At 28.4% G+C, this 12,237-nt stretch overlaps 1 pseudogene; it reads left to right on the top strand.

Moving 5' to 3' along the window:
- The first annotated feature begins 871 nt into the window (after window positions 1-871).
- On the top strand, window positions 872-6,251 carry LOC133833849 (nuclear pore complex protein NUP93A-like; annotated as a pseudogene).
- Window positions 6,252-12,237: the final 5,986 nt, after the last annotated feature.

The following is a 12,237-nucleotide window of genomic DNA, read 5'->3' as shown; positions in this document are numbered from 1 at the left end:
CCACTTTGATTTGACTAGGTTTTTCTCAATAATTTTGCATTCCATTTACTTGTTTTTATTCAATTAAGGATTTAAGTGGTTTTTTTACTATTATTTCAAAGACGTGTTCAATTTAATAACTTTGTTTTTAGTATTTCTTATCTATGTTATATTTATATGTTTGTTAGTTATGTATATACTGGACTACTAGCTTTGCAAGCACACAAAAATTTGAGCAAACTCTCTCACCATATATTCCCTTTATATCTAGGTAAATACAAAGACTTGCTATATTGTTACCTTAACAGAAGAAATGATATGAGTAAGCATTAAGAGAATCTTTGGAAAGCATATAGAAATGCTCCATCTCCTTATTGTATTGATACCATCATAGCTTAATTTTGTAGACACGAGTTTCCTCTAAAGGTATTCCTCACTTTTTTGATCAATCACAGAATTTTACATGAACGCCCAAGCTTTTGAGAGGCTTGGTTCTCTCCCATGAGCACAATTCTATCAATTCTCTCTATATCATTTCCCTTATGATCTAGGCAGTTTATATAGTAATCCCCACAGTCCACATAGGCAGTATATTTGCTTAAGTTTGTATTTTTAAATCACAAATGATGGACTAGAACTATAATATCTTGGCTCCTCTGTAAATGATATGTCAGGCTTTACATGATGGTTATGATATGTACTTTATGCTTCAAGTTGATGGATATTTCCTTGAAAAAAGTTTCTTTATTTCCATTTGTCTGTTTCAGTTTTTAATTTGGAAACTTGCATATCTTTATCGTATTCATGATTTAGTTGAAGTTATGATTTGAGATTTATAAGTCTCTTTTTTTTTTAGAGATTTTGTTAAGGATTGAAAGAGTTATTGTTTTAAATTTTAGTGAGTGTCTCTCATGATTTGTTCTAAATTTTCTTTCTCACCCTGTAAATCACATTTCTAAACTATAGGTTATTTGCTCCAAGTTTTTAGTATCAATTACTGTGTGTTGGCTTAAAGATCATTCTATCCTTTTTGAAGCCTTTAATGGGTATTTATAAGAGATTAACAGAACACCCTTATGTTTTATTGGATATCCAATCACTTCCATGTCTTCTTGAGTGTTTGACTCTTCCGTGTAAAGCATTTTTCCTTACTTGGGTATGGCTTTTCTGTGGTGAAGTCAGAACAAAAAACATCCATCTGTTGCTCTGATGTTTCAAATTGGTGAAGATGCTCTGTATCATAATGTAAGTTACTTACTAGCTACTGTAGAGTAATTTTATAATAATGTAGTTGTTTCTCTACCTCATATTTATCTATTCTCTCTTTTATCTTCCTCTCTTTTAATGATTCCAATCTGATTATATTTGTTTTAGATATGAAATTATTATTGTTTTTTTCCTTTGCTTTGGGTCTTGTTCAGTATGACTCTATTTATTAAACATGATTTCTGATGTTATTGAATATTTCAGAGAGTTAAGTTCTGCAGGGTTTCATTTATATTGCAGCAGTTTATAATAAGTTATGTTGTTTATTTAAGTAATAATAGAAATTTAATGAAAGACTTAGCCTTTATGCTGCCTATATTTATTGAGTGAAGGACAAATTATGTTGTTTTTTTATTGCTGAAAGTATTGTGATTGGATTAATGAAAAATATGACAGTGGTTAAATTAGTATTTTGACTTGATACTGGATTGAACATTGGTATTTTTATTATCTTCCTATGGCAGAATAATGAACAAATTATAGACAGATTATGTGTGCATAAATATATGCTATGCAATGATTATCATTGCTGTTGAGCTTTGAATCCTGATCGTTTTTAAATATTAATGCTCTGTAGGAGGATTGGCAAAAAGAAAAGCGAGATAGTCTTCAAAGCTTGAGTCGAATTTCCACATTACCTAGAACTAACATGATAGTTAGCAGTAGTGGGGGTGCTCGCTCTGGTCAGATAGTGTCAATGACTTCTAGCCCTCAAGCTTCATCTGGTGCATCTAGCATGCAGCTTGTACCTCTTGCTAACAAGCCTATCCTTGAGAAAAAGGCAGCTGTCTATGCTGAAGTTGTAAAGAATCTGATTGATGCAAGAGAACGTGGATTACCATTTAAATTAAGTTGAAATTTTTTTTCCCTGTATTCAATCGATCTTATTATATATTTGATTCCTACCATTAAATGAGAGGCATTCAATATTTAGTGGATTGTTAATTTTATTTTTTTGACAAATGACTGAGTTGCTGCTTTGAACTGTGAAGTTTTAGTTTTTTTGACAAATTACTAAGTTGCTGCTTTAAATTCTATTTTCACTTTATGGAAAAGACACCTTAACAGAGTGATGCTTTAGAGATTGTTGTCAAGTTTTGTTTATGCTGAGTGAGATAAGTACCCATCTAATGGCTTGTTTCTGTTGTTAGCCTGCGACAGCTTTCAAGGGTGCTTATGAAAGTTTAGGTCTGAATGCATCTGGTGGAAAATTCATTCATTTTCAGAAGATTTGTAACTGGTGAAGACTTGTTTGTTCCAGAAAACGTATCAAAAAAGATGTCTTTAATTATTGGTGCAAGGCGCCATCTTGAGCGGGGTCATGAAAAATATGTAATGGACATTATCCAAAGTCATCCTACCCAGGTAATAACTTAATATTCTACCATGATGATTTTGGGAATGATTTTTTCCAATGATGTTTAGTGTAGCCTAGATTCTAGTAATTCTGTAGCTTTATTGATCTTTACTTGCTCATGTCTTATGCTTAAATTTTTTCTTCTGCTATTGTGTTTTACTTTGATTTAGGGAACTTACTATTTTGATATTTAGGGTACTGTAGATCAATGAAGACAGAAAAAATTGATGCTAAAACAACTCCTAACGGAGCTGTTGTTGAAAGATAATGGGATCTATCTGCTACTTGGTACAAGAGGTGCGAGAGAAGAAGGTCAATTGAGCCAATTTTTTAATGATGAGAATTCAAGAAAGCAATTCTTACTTGAAGCTACTCACCAGTGTCAGGAAGCTGGATTATATGACAAGGTAATGCTTGCATGTTTATTTTTTGCAGCAATGCTTAAATATAATTTTCATAATTATTTCTCTTCTGTTTTTGCCTCTATGATATTCAATTTTATCAACATCTGGACTTCAGTTGAGTTGTTTGAAAAGAAATATATCTTTCTGATTGTTTTACTTTTTTTTGGTCTTCTTCTTCTAATGTCATAACGTGCTCATACTACTTGGGCAGTAGCACTTTTTTGGACTTCCGAACCTTTCCTTTTAGTGCCAAGGCATTTTTCTTTTTCATTTTTGGATGATTAAAAAGTATGGTGGCAGAGGGTGATGACTACTAGCATTCTTTAATTTATGATATTTTAGTAGAATACAATATGATGACACTTGGCTGAACATGAAGAAATTGAACCTAAATGCTTGGTTTATTTATAGTAAAAAGGTTTCATGATTGGAATTGGTTTATTCCCTGAAGCCACTGAAGCGATATTTGTTGGAAATGTGCCCTGAAAGCATATGTAATAGACATTGTTTTATGAAATAAATAAATAAATTGAATTTGTTATGCATATATTTTATGGACTATATTATTCTATGATAATATTATGTAAATATCAGGAAAATTCCTACGTTCATATATGTGATCTCAAACACGTATTGGTACGAGAGGATTGTGTTTGAGATAAATGAACTTGAATAGTTCGCAGTAAAATAAAGTTATGGAATCTTTAGATTAATTACTGCAAGTACGGTCCACTAGTATTATGAATACATGTGATCTAGATCCGGATCACTAGTGTGGTAGGACACTTTAGTGGAGGTGCTTTATATATTAGAGAATATATAGAACTGGACCAGATATGTTTATTAATACTTAGTTAAATACCGTTTCGAAGTATTAATCAAATATATCAACTGATGATCATATACAAATAGATCTTAATCCTAAAGTTACTATGAACTCTTGTTTATGTTATATGAGTTCTATGATTCACTTGTTAGGGCCTGTCAGAATGATCAGGCTAGAAACTTTTGTTTTGGGAACTCATTAATATAGATGGCTGGGGACATAGTATACAGATATGGAATCTATGCCTTCTCTCAAGAGATTGAATGATGGTTATCTTACGGGTTGACTTTTGGGACTGAAAGGTTATTGAGCTCAAATTCATAATTTAGTTATGAATTAACCTTCACTAGTAGATTCAATGGTACTTAAGGAAACAAGAGATAATTAAAAGGGTAAGACGGTAATTTAATTCCCGATTAATTATGAACCATTATTAGAGGGTTAAGTTGTATGCAATGATTATATCAATGGACGCTTTATGATTATAAAGTACTCAGTAAATGAAATGTCTATAATTACAAGAGTCCAGTCTCATTTTATAGTGGAATAATCATGAGATTAATAAATTAAGATTATTTAATTAAAGAGTTTAATTAATAATCTCAAATTTATTGGAGCTTGGAATTATAGGTCCATAGGTCCCCATAGCGGCTCTATCAACACTATTCAAGGTAAGAGATGATATGAAGGGAAAATAGTTTGAAGACATATTTAAGAAGAAATTTGTTCTTCAGGCCAAATATGCAATTATATGACAATAGTGATTAATTAATTAATTACAAATTAGTTATAGTTAATAAAATTAATTAATATTTAATTATTGTATAATTTTTGAAATTATATTAAATAATTAAATTAATTTCGAAATTTAATTAATTAATTATAATTTTCAAAATTATAATAAATTAAATATTTATTTTCGAAATTTTTTGATTTAATTAATTGGTAGAATTAATTAAATATCTTTATTTGAGTGGGAGAAAATAATCTGATAAGTTCAAATTGGATTTGAATTTAAAATATTAATATTTATTCAAATAATTAATTAAAGAGATAATTAATTTGAATTCAAATTTGAATTAGTTATCAGGTTGTTAGATCTTATTTGACAAAGTAATTTGAATAAATAATTAAATAAAATTTGAAAAGCCAATATCCCTAGAAATTAGGAAGCTACATGTTCACACACAGTCCATGGACTGTGTGTGGCGTGTAGGGCCAACATTTTCAGGGATGAGATTTTTATTTTTATTTATTTAATTAATTAATTAATGGATAATTCAAAAATTGGTTTTTGGATTTTTTCATTAATAGAATAATTAATTAATTAAAAAGTAAATTGTAAAATGGTTACAGATTTATTTTTTAAAATTTGAATATTTTCTTTTAAGTATGACTAATCAGAAAATTATTCAGATAAGTGAAGTGAGACAACTCAGAACATTCGCTCTGTGAAAAATAGAACGATAGTTTTCTCTGCCTGAAAATAAAGAACCAATTCTCAGGTCTATTCTCTTGATCTCATGAGTTGAGTACATCAAGTAGAATCACAAATAAACTATCCTTCATTCTCTAAGTGCTCACACATTTCTTGAGGTGCAGAGAACGCGTTGGAAGATCTTGGTGTGAGTACGTGGGAGCGACTTGGGTAGGAAGATCATTCTAAATACGAAAAGATAGCAAGGATACTTGATAGGCTTCAAGAGGTATGAATTCTATCCTTATCTTATTTATGATTAATGTATGTATATTAATGGATCCACATATTTAAAAGTAGTTTAAATATGTTACAAAATTTTTGTTGTACACTGGGCCAACCAAACCACCATTCCAGTGCGTATTAGGAAACTCGTTCATAACAATATTCTATATTACAGCAGAGTTTGCTCTTATATAGTTTTAGGTATCTACAAGACACAGTATTTGGAAATCTACAATAAAAATTGCAAATTCATTACTCTTGTTATTTGGAACTTTATATTTGATCTAATTCTAGGTCATGTGTCTATGCTATTGGGTTTTCTTTATAAATTAGTTGTTGTATTGTATATATATTTATATGTTTAGTTGGTGTATCATTTGCATTTTCATTTCATAATAATAAAGTGGTTGAGCTAACTTTTCTAATGAGTATTTTACTAAGCATAAATCTTCAATATTTCATGCCTATGTGTTGTAGTTAGTGTAATTGCATGGCCAGCTTATAAAGTCATAATGAGGTTATTAACTTTCTTTCTTTTTGTACTCTTTTAGTTTACTATTAACTCTAAGTTTAAGCATTAATTATTTAAACTCTTGTGTAGCTAAGCAAATCAACCTCACAAGAAAGACAAGTGCACAATGGAATGGATGATGAATTGGAGGGTGGAGCAAGCTTCATGGTTTACTTTTTGTGTATCTTGTTATGTTTCTGTTTTTTACTTTTGAAGCAAAAGATGTGCAAGACTATAGAATTTTATTATGTATGCTTTCAAACTCAAGTTAGAACGAAGAACTTTTGAAGTGGACAGTGTCATGGTTTGAAGTAGTTCGTCTTCAAATATAAAAATATTCATAGTTTATCATATATATTGAATATTTAGATTTTTTGATCTATTTAATATTACACTTGTGATCAATTGTGATTTTTTTAATCAAAATACAATAATAAAAACTTTTTACAACAATTTAAAATGCATACTACAAAATAACAAAATGTTATTATTGGGAGAATTTACAATAATAATTGTTGTTTTGTATAATATATTATAATTGGGACAAAAAGTTATGATTTATATAATAGAATGAACTAAAAACGTTATAAAATGATCAAATATAACAATTTTCATAACAGTTGGAAAGTGTTATGGATAAAGTATAAGATTAAACTTCAAATTTATAACAAAATACTCTAACTAAATGTTATTATTTGAATATTATAGCAACTAAAAATGTGTTATCGAATAGTTTAAGATAACATCGAACATAACATTTGAATACTGTAGTAGAAAAGACAGGACTTTTAATAACAGGGGCTATGTTAGCGTTTTCAGAAGCGTTATCAATACTCCCGGTTAGCAGTTTCTAAGCGTTATGAATACTGTTTTTTCTTGTAGTGTCGGCTTCCCTCGATCTTATTAAATAACTTTATCGAGGTCGTCTCCTCCAAGATTGCCATGTCCAGGCTCGATCCTTCTTAACTTATGCTAATACAAACAGACTATGAAAATTAAACAAGTGTTGAACCCTTGTCAGTAGCTTCGAGCTTGTCTCATAACCTCGAAACACTTTCGAGATCATGTGGTTCCGAGCTTACCATTTACAATGTCGTCGTTTTAATATTGAATGAGACTGTCAAACTCGATTCTCATTAATGCTGATCTCATAGCCAATTTGCATATTTCGAGCTTACACTTTACGAGCCTGACTTTCGAGACCAAAACTTTTAATCTCAAAATTTGGGTGTAACAAATACATATTACTATCATTTAATAATAATTATTTATACATATATAAATATTTATTTCAATAATCTCTAATATTTATATAATTATATATGATCATACATATGATCTCTAAATATAAATATTAATAATATATAAATACGTATAATACATATATATAAATATAAATAAATTATATGATTATTAATATTATAATTATATGATCTCTAAATATATAAATATGTATAAATAATTGTATAAATAAATTATTAATAATTATGTACGTATGTCAAGGATGTTATATATAAGAATGTTGTAATACGTATGATATTATTGATATAAATATTTATATCAATAATTGCTACATATATGACATCTCAACACAACATTGATATATATATATATATATATTTACATGACTATATGACATATATATAGATTATAATAATATTTAACAAGAAATTAATAATAGAAATAAAATAAAAATAGAAAAAGTCGTAGTGTAGACAGTAATATACATGCATCAACTATTTTTAATTTCGAATGTATCTGACAATATTCTTTGGTGAATTTAATAAAGAAAAAGAGCTCAAATCATTTGATAAAAAACAAACTATCACACAAATTTATAAGATAAAAAATGATGTATGCTTTTATTACTTTTAAATAAATATTATTTAATTATTTAAATTATTGTAAAATATCTTAAACATATCCTATTTTAATTAATTAATTAATTAATTAATTTTTGTTTAAGTTTATGTTTATTCTAATTTTTGAATTTGGCAGTGACAACTAAAGATTATATATTATATGTTTAATATAATATTAAGTTTAACTTTAACTAAATTTTATTTAAGTTATAAAATATATGGTTTTATTATTTTTAAATAATTATCATTATAAAATATCTTATTTTAATTTTATCTAAGTTTAAATCATGTTTACAATCTAGCGTTAAATATAAGAATATTCTGTTAAAATAAGAATATTCCATTAAAGTTAACTGAAAAAAATAAAAAACCATTAAAACCAAGAATTTCCGCTATCTACACACTTTTTATATAGAAGAGAAATAAGATTATTATTATTATGGGCACAATAATAATAATTTGGCATAGGTTAATTATATGATGATATGGTAATATACACAATATAATTAATTTATTTGAGTATGTATTTTTAACATTTAGTTTTTGAATTAATGTGCAAATACATTAGGATGAATGTGGTTTTTTTTTATTAGAGAAATCCCTAATTTAGATTAACCAAGAAAGAAACGTTTTTCTTTATTAGGAATCTTGAAATTTTGGACCCAGTCTCAGTAAAACGGGTGTAATTGAAACTATAGAAGTCCGATTTTGATGAAATTAGTACCATTAGAAATCTAATTAAAATATCTACAACTTTTGTGAAATAGACTTTTTCCTAAAAGACGACGAATAAGAGTCAAAATAGGGGCCCAAGTTACGGAATATTAGGGTTGCGAGAATATTTTAGGGTTTTGATTTAGAGTAAGAATATAAGGAGAAAAATGAATATTGTGGATTCATTGTTTCTTGGGGATGCCAAAATACTAAGAGGAAAAGAAAGAAGAATTCAAAAATTTTAGAGAGAGAAAGTGATAGCATTTTCGGGTTTGAGAGCCGTGGGGAGTGCTAGGTTATTTTGAATGATTTAGAAACATCCCTTGGCATGAAAAAAGAGTTTTAGACGTAAACAAAAGGGTGGAGAGTGAGTGTTTCGAAAATCACCATTTTGGAACCTTAAAAATGTTGTTCTTGAGTGATTTCGGGTTTGTGGGTGTTTAGGAGTGCTTGGTAATTGGGGATGGTGTTAGAACTGTTGGGAAAACTTATACATGTTCTTATTTATTTTCATATAAATCTTATATTAAACAAATTAATATAAGACAACCTAAAACATGTTTCTATAATTAAATTTAAACAGAGATAATGATAAGATCACTTACATTATACACAACAGAATGTATTAGTCCTTCCTTTAGTTTATCTAACCCTTGAATCCTTTCTGTCGCAGGGTATCACCAAGAAACTGAATTGATCTTCAAATTTCTTCATAGCTTTCCAAAGTATCCTTAGAATCACCTAGACTAGAGTGGGCAATTCTCAACACATGAGATAGATACAGAGAGAAGACGAGAAAATAATATAGAGGCTTAGAAAATGACTTTTTCTAGAGAAGGTCTAAAACCCTAAAGCATCAAGAATAGATCTTATGATCATTTGTCAGATAGTCTTTCAAAAATTTGTTTTCAACTCGCACTTAGCATTCTTTTTATAGGTTCAATTAGGTCATTTATTTTAATTAAAAAATCAATAAAATAATAGATAATATTAGCCATTAGGTTGAAATTCTCATGGACTTTAGGCCCGTGAAATTTATCATTTAATTATAAGCCCATTGGACTTAAAATCAATGACTGTATTATTTTCTATTGATTTAATTAATTAAATAATTATTTAAATTCTTTATCAAATTAATTATTTATAATTTGAATCTTGATTTAAACTTATTTATTAATTTAGACACCAATTTATCTTAATTAATAAATTATCCCTAAAATCTCTTCTCTTATCTAAATTGCATAACTATGTGAAACTATCCAAAATTGATCTCGTCCACTTTGAAAATTCTAATTGATAATTAAATCTATTAATTGAGACTATCTAGATGATTTTATGTAAGGTACAGTGGGGACCATGGGCCTATGAAATCAAGTTCCAATAAGTTAGCATAAATTTACTAACTTATTAATTCTCCGTGACTCCACTAAAGACTTATAATTGCACTCTTAAATCATAGAACGCTCTATAACCAATATAGATATGTTATTAATTATCCATTGTTACAACCATAATTGTCACTCAATCCTCTATAGACGGTCTACAATGAAATGAGACTAAAATACCGTTTTACCCCTCATTGTATTTTATCCTTAAAACACTTAGTTCCTTGTAAATGATATTTCAGTAACTAATATTAATTACTGAAATGAAATCTCTATCATTTAGCACCTTGAACCAAACTAAAAGGAAACCATTGTTTTACTTCTTCATCAGAAGCTATAGATGTTCATATCTATGATTAACACTCCTACTCAATTATACTACCGAGTTCCCAAGATTTAAGTATGGGCTAGTCCGTAGGGTAAGCTGGTGATGAACAATTCAAAGAACTCAAATAATACAATCAGTTAGAATACTAACCACTCAGAATTGAGATTGAATTGACCTATGGTCAACTTTATGATATGAATAGAATAGATAATAACGATATGCTTACTTATCCTATCTACTGTCAATATCGGTCCTGTCCGATGTAACAAATACATCCGATCTTATCTACTTTGCTAATGTTCTGGAAATAACATAACATTGCAATGTGTAAGTAGATCATATCGTAGATTGACAAGTCAGTGGAAATTATGTGCATTGACTAATCTTAGAACTAACTTATGTTTGAACATATAATCATATTTATATTTCACTGTGATTACGTCACTATAAATATGATTAGCTATATGTTCAGGATTTAATAGAATTTTATATTAAACAAATAATCTTGAAAATAAAACATGTGAGCAAAGTGATTGACCAAGTCAAAAATTGATTTTAATTATTTTATTGATAATAAAAAGTGATTACAAAGAAATAGAGTTTTAATTAGGGCATAAAACCCCAGCAAGAACACCTTAGGAGACCTAAGAATCAATTTGGACGCAAGGAAACGTAGTAAGAGGGGTTGGAACGAAAATTTACATTTTTAAACTCCATTTTTCGGTACACCAACTTGGGGAAGACAACATTATTCCGGCCATTGTGGGATGTATTTCCTTTGCTTTTGGGCTGGTATGATGTGCTAGAATAATTGGAAAGGTTTTCCAATTGGTTAGGGGGCCCAAAATGCAGCAGAGAGAAGATTGGGCACTCACCGGCGCTGGAGAAGAAGAAAAACTTCCGACCAACCACCATTTTTGCGATTTTGGAGGTTGAAATCTTTTTTTCTTACTTCTTGGTCTTGTTTTATGTACTTAAATGTTTGGTGATAATTGTGTGTTGATTTGGGAATTTTATGATGATTATTTGAATTATTAGGAATTGTTTATGAATTATTTTCTTAAAAATAATTGTGAAAAATATCTATGTGATTATGGGGCTGTTTTGGAAATTTTTATTGGGTTCCTTACTGATTTTGGACATACCAGAAAATGATTTTTAATAAGTGTATGATTCTATGTTATTTTATGGGATTGTACCTACTGTTTTGCCATTATTTTTGGTTTGAAAAATATTGCTTAAATGTTTGAAATTGATCCAGTTACATGCTAGGGTCTTGTCTAATTAAGGGTTAATTATTTTACGTTTTTATGCGTTAAAGATGTAAGTTTTTTTAGCATGAAAATTTGTTATATTGCATGAATCTTTCAAATATGTTCTTGGGACAGTATAATCTGATTTTTAAATGTTAAAAACCATATTGAAACTGATTTTTAAGTTGTAGGTTATTAAATTACTATTTTTTCAAGTTAATTGTGATAATTAATGATTGAATGGAATTTAAATGAATTAATTATTAAAAAGTGTGTACTTACTGTTTTAATATTATTTTAGGGGCTGTAAAATAATGTTAAAAAGGTGGGAAATAATTTTAGAAACATGAATGAGATTTGTTTTGGTTTGGGTAATTAATCTATCATTTTTATGCATTAAAAATGTTGTTTTTGGTATAACATCTTGAATATGATGCATGATTAATGTTTCAATATTTTGTACTAAGTTAAATTGATTTTTGAATCTTTTCGAGTCATTTCAATGTACAAAAAAATGTCACTTTGAGTGTTAAAAATGATTTTTGGAAATTAATTGGTAATTTTGTGAACTTTGGGCTAAAAGGGGTATTTTGTAATTGTTACGTAAAAAGTTTCAGTATGAACACATGTGTTACGTTAGATTAATTATT

Source organism: Humulus lupulus, chromosome 5 (genome assembly GCF_963169125.1).
Source record: "Humulus lupulus chromosome 5, drHumLupu1.1, whole genome shotgun sequence".
NCBI classification, from domain to species: domain Eukaryota; kingdom Viridiplantae; phylum Streptophyta; class Magnoliopsida; order Rosales; family Cannabaceae; genus Humulus; species Humulus lupulus.
The sequence above is the reverse complement of the archived record's forward strand: the minus strand, read 5'-3'. Positions and strand labels throughout refer to the sequence as shown.